Consider the following 5,423-nt stretch of genomic DNA (forward strand, 5'->3'; position numbering starts at 1 on the left):
CTGGTCCTGCCTCTGTCCCTGTGGGGTCCATTGCTTCCTCCTGGGAGCTTCAAATGGCAGCTGAAAGGCCAGCCCCACATCTTCCCTGACAGTCACTGTGGGGGCCCAGGAAAGCCAGAGTTCATCTTCCAAGAGGGAGGAAGCCACCTGCCAGGGACTTGTTCCCACTCAGAGGCCCGGCCCCGCATCCTACCCCACCAGGCCCACTTTCTGGCCTGTCCTTTGCTTCCCTCATCTTTCTCTTTCTCCCCAGTGTCGGGACCCTTCCCCCTGAGCGGGGAGCGGGTCTCTCCCCTGCCTTCTCCCTTTCTGCCCCCACATGCAGGCCCTCTTCCTCCTCCTTCACCTCCTGCCCGGTCCCCACGCCCACCATGTTTCTCCTTGAGGACCTCTCCTTGGCGACTGCATACCTCCTCCAACCTTTGACGTTTGTTTTCTTTTATTTTTCAAAAGCAGCCCCAACATCTCCTCCTACACCTAAAGCACTGATTTGTTCCAGAATCCAACACAGTCTGTTACCCACAGAGTCCATCTCCCAACAAACACAAAAGGTTTCCCAGCCCCCTGCCCCAGGGGAAGCCTGCAGCGCCGCCTCAGCCAGGGCGCGGGGGCACAGCCCTGGGGACTCGTGGGAGACGGAGGCGATGCTGCTCATCTGGAGGCAGCGTCTGTGCCTGTAGCTTCCTCACAACCACTTCTGCTTTGCAGGGAAAACTGGATGTTTTTTATAACTTTCTTCAGCGCCGCAGCCTGGTGCCATGGATGTGGTATCCACCCAGGGACATGGTAAGCTGGGTACAGTGTGCCCCCCATGGGCTGGGGTCTTGTCTTTGGTCTCGACAGTTACTGCCTGTGACTGTGGTTCAGAGAGCCTTGCGGGGGCATCTGCTAAGAGGAAAGCCCAAAACATGGAGACCTGGACATCGTGAGCCCCCAGATAATTCTCAACATGGTGCCCATGCATTTCCCTGCGTGGTCATCTCAAGGATGTCAGGACATTTTTTCTCCAGAGCCATGCCCAGAACTTCCAGTCCTGAGTAAAAAGGGCTGAGAGACCTATTGGCCTCCCATACATCGTCCCTCCCTACTACCTACCCACCGCTGTGGGACTGCTGGCTGCACCCTACCCTGCTCAGGTACCAGGAGTGGTGGAGGATATGGTGACACCCCCTCCCCAATGTTGTCTGGCCAACACTGACTGCATTTACCAGGCCATAAAGATGCCTTCCTTGAGTCAGTGTCTGTGACAACTGGGAGAAGCCAAATTGTTCCAGTTGTCATCCTCGGAATTTACTAATAATGATGAATAATAATAGTGCATCCTTTCCGTGGGTCCGTTGCTAGACCAATAATGTTTTCAGTGCTTTAATTCTCCCAGTAACTGTGCCAGTACCATTATCCCAGCTTTACCAAGGGGGAACTGACCCACAGAGAGGTTGAGTGACTTGACCCAGGTCACAGAGGCTGGGAGGAACAAAGCTGAACTTGAAATCTGAGCTTGGCCATTCTCACTGCTCTGCCCCCTTTCAGTTCAGCATTCATGGTCTCATGATGGTTACTCCCACGCCACCAGAGATCTGCCCTCCTCAGGCCTCCAGATTCAAAGAGGTACTGCTCCTGGTTCACCTGGGAAGCACCTGGGCATCGTACTTTGGGGTGTTCTCATGCACAGACCTTTTGTACAGACCGGGCCAGGGGCCTGGAGGCTGTTCTGGTTCCAGGGTCTGCAGTTAGGCTGCATTGACTGTATTCACTGAATCAGGCAAACACTGGCTCAGGTGGCTGGTCAGGTGGGTGTTAGAAGCTCTGGACAGGCTGGAAGCCTCTGGACACTGTTGGCGACACAGCTGATGCATGCTCCCACCCGCCAGAGATGCTGCTGGGGATGGAGACGTCAGTGCAGCCGGGCTCCTGGCTGTGGATCAGAATAGAGCCCTCAGGCCCAGCCTTGCTTTCACAGAAGCCCCGTTCTCCACATATCTCTCGATAGCTCTCTGGAGACTTGAAAGTCATGAACGTATCAGTGAGCGCCTGCTTGGCCAGATCACAGTCTGTGACAGGGTGACATTTAAGCTAAGAAATAATTGATGAAAAGGAGTTGGTGAAGTGAAAATCCAACGTCCTTCCCAACAGAGGAAACATCCAGTGCTTCTGCCCTGGGGCTGTTAGGCTTGGAGAATCGAAAGGCTGGAAACTGGGTGCTGTCCTCATCAGTCCCATGGTCAAGATGTTCCCAGGTTATCAGTGTCACCCTGTGGAGTGTGGGACAAATGAGCACCAGCAGATCAGAGCGTCACAGGAGCACCACGTCCAGACTGCATGTGGTCCACACACGCACCGAGTCCTCTGGTGGCAAATGAATGAATGGACACTCCCAGGCATTATGTTTCTTTGTAGATGCTTTTGTCTGTTTCTCTGGCGTGCATAGGCATTGGGGATCTCATGAGATAAGGCGCAGATGTCTGCTCTGCAGGGCACTGTGCAGGGATGAAGAAGGGTCCCTGCGGCCTTTTCTGGAGTTACTGACTTCAGCCTGCTACTACATCTGCAAACTTAGTTTCTTAAATGCTCCAAGACCTACCATTTATATCTCAAAACAGGGGTCAAATAATAAAACACCGCCAAACCAGCAATGATGCACTTAGGAAGAATGTTAGGTCTGTTTTTGGTGAGGGCAAGGGAGGATTCAGGTGAGTCTGAACAATCCAAAGTCCAGAAGTCCTGGAGTTCTATTGACAAATCTGATCCATGGCTACCTAGCAAACGTTACATCTGGTGGTAGTTACCACTGTGGTATCCTTATAGACAGGGGTGACTCTGGCTCCCCATTCTAGCTCACACAAACTCCAGGAGAACAGCAGCATGTCTAGAATCTCCCACGCTCACTGATGCCCGTGTCCTCTCAGTGCTTGGCTGGGAGGATAATGGAGAAAGGGACCCACTCTCTGCCTCCCATTCTGGAGAACTTGCCCTCTGGGTTCCCACCTTGTCGTACCCTCCCTCCTCACAGTGGGAAAGGGAACCAACTTAGCTCCCACTCCAGAAAAGTCTTCCATCACCAGGCATTATATTCTGATTTGTGGTATCTCAGCCTATATTCCTGTAAGGCTTTTTCCTAAGAAATAAAAAAAAGATATGGTGTGTGAAAGCACCTAGCGTGAAAAAGAATGTGGGGCTCGTGGGAATGAAGGAAGAGAATCTTAAAAGCAAAGGAAATGGAAAAATCATGGTCTGAGTTGGACCATGTCTGGAAGGAGGTGGTAACCGGGAGATAGAGCCCTGGCATTGTGCTCAGTGGAAACCACTGGGGGAGGTGGAGTGGCCAGCAGTTAGCAAGTCCCCTGGACCCTTGAAGTCCAAGCTGTCACCTCCTCTTCCTCACACAATAGCTAGCACAGGTGGTCTCCTCTCAGTATCCTCACAGACCCTACTGCCGCTTGGAAAGAAGTTGAGGACGATAAGGACCCACCCTTCCCTGGCTCTTATTGTACCTCCCCCACATGCTTAATCAATTACTGCTTTGAGGGTGATGAGTAACAAGGAGGATGAACAAAGTAAGGATGGACTTATGGACCCCAGCCTTCCAGTATACTTCAGAAGGCTTCCTGCGAAGGCCCAGTTTGTGCTAAAGACATAATGATCTCAAACCTGTGCCTTAAAATAAGTGCAAACAAGAAGACAATTAATGAGGGGGGATTTATTCCGCAGGAAACTGGTTCACATCGTGGGCCAGTCTTTTGCTGAACTGGACCACGTGGTCTAGTGGTCACTGTGACAGGCCTCTCGTCGGCCTGTAGGCCACCCAGGTCAGACGTCAGGAGTCCAACCTCGCCCACTCCCCTGTTGTCACGACACTCCAGGGACAGACAAGTGATGAAGGAATCCCAGAGATCAAACATCTTGCTAGAAAAGAAACATGCAAGGTTTATAAGATAGACTGAGTGGGAATAGTTGGAAATATTTGTTGGAAATGAAGTTAAGGGGATAGTTATGGGGATTCATGGAAAAGGTAGGGCTTAGGGTAATTCTTAAAAGGTGATTAGGAGCTCGCTAGGAAAACACGGTAAGGAAGGATACTCCAAAGAGAGATAATAGCCAATTATCTCTAGGTTGTGTGATAACTTAGAAATGATAACCTAAGTTGTTCCAAGAAAGATTTTAATCTGATTGCCTTCATCCTAAGCAGCCTAGAGTTGGTGTCAGCTGGTCAGTGTGCTGAGGCTACCCTTCCTGGCACATCCAGGACCCTCAGCAGGGGACTAGTGAGAGGTGATGGCAAAGCTAGAAGCGACTGATACTGCAGCTTATGCTCTCCCAAAGGGCCTGTGGCAGTCTCCACCCAAACTGAAAGATCTGTATGTGCTGCTGCCTTAAGAGCACGTCACCCATCTGAGGGCACCCCCGTCTGCCCTTGCCCTGTGGGCCCAGAGCTCAGACTGAAGCTGGTGGTGAGCGCACAGTCACCGAGAGAGCCTGGTCACTGCTGGGGCTGCGGTGGCAGTCAGCACTTGTCCTTCCACAGGCTCCCAGTGCACAGGGGAGCAGACAAGTTCAATACCAGAGCAAAGGGGATCCAAAGGCAGGGAAACCAGGGTTCCATGGGAAAAGGGAGAGTAGATTCCAACGTCTGACCAGAGTCTAGAAATCGGAGCACAGACTGAAGGCCAACACCCAGAAAGAGGCACGGCACCAACGGAGGCTTGCCCTGGGAATCCTGAGGGGCACTGAGCTAGATCTCCTTGAGCCGAGGAGACCACAGCCTTCTGCTCCCAAGTCCAGTGGCTTCTCACTGATATTCTGTTTCTACTCTTCATGCAGGGGAGGTGCATCGACTCTGCCTTAGTGAATCCTCACTGCATGCCAGTGCTCTATGGCTCAGAGACCTGCCTTCAACCCAGTCAAGAGTGCCTCCCCCTCAATATCTGCTGCTCACGTTGTCAACATCCCCCACCGATATGCTCTCAGCCACCGTCCAGGATGTTACCGCTGATCCCTCCCCCAGAGGTCTACAGAAGTACTATGTCTCTCCTGCCCCCATAGCTCAACATCTAAAGAACTTAAAACTGAAAATTAAGAGCCCCTTTTGTACCAAATTAGACATATATATATATAATAAAATATATATATTGTGTGTTGGATTACAGTCAAAAGGAGCTGGAATTAGTTTCTGATCAGCAGGAGAGTTTCTTTCCTGGGGAGCACTGCTCCTCTGTATGAGATGCAACTGAACTCATCTACCAGGACAAGGCACCCTGGTATCCTGTGGATGTAGACATGATGAACCCCATTCCCACAAGACAGATCTCCATCTATCACCAAGGGTTGAGATGCATGGGGTGTTAGACGAAATATGCTCTTTCAAGAAAGCCCCAAATAGCTGATATATGGAAATAGTCTGGTGTCCATTACTCGTTTGCTGTTAC

The 5,423-nt window shown here is 51.3% G+C and overlaps 1 long non-coding RNA gene across 1 annotated transcript in view; it reads left to right on the plus strand.

The window, feature by feature from the left end:
* The window catches only part of LOC120865149, an 8,668-nt gene extending 3,277 nt beyond the window's left edge, over nt 1-5,391 (plus strand). The window contains exons 2-3 of the long non-coding RNA XR_005721321.1: nt 709-786; nt 4,819-5,391. This is a non-coding gene — a long non-coding RNA (uncharacterized LOC120865149). The remainder of the gene's footprint in view (nt 1-708; nt 787-4,818) is intronic.
* The last annotated feature ends 32 nt before the right edge of the window (nt 5,392-5,423 follow it).

The sequence above is a fragment of the Oryx dammah genome, unplaced genomic scaffold (genome assembly GCF_014754425.2).
Source record: "Oryx dammah isolate SB20612 unplaced genomic scaffold, SCBI_Odam_1.1 HiC_scaffold_6, whole genome shotgun sequence".
Lineage (NCBI taxonomy): Eukaryota > Metazoa > Chordata > Mammalia > Artiodactyla > Bovidae > Oryx > Oryx dammah.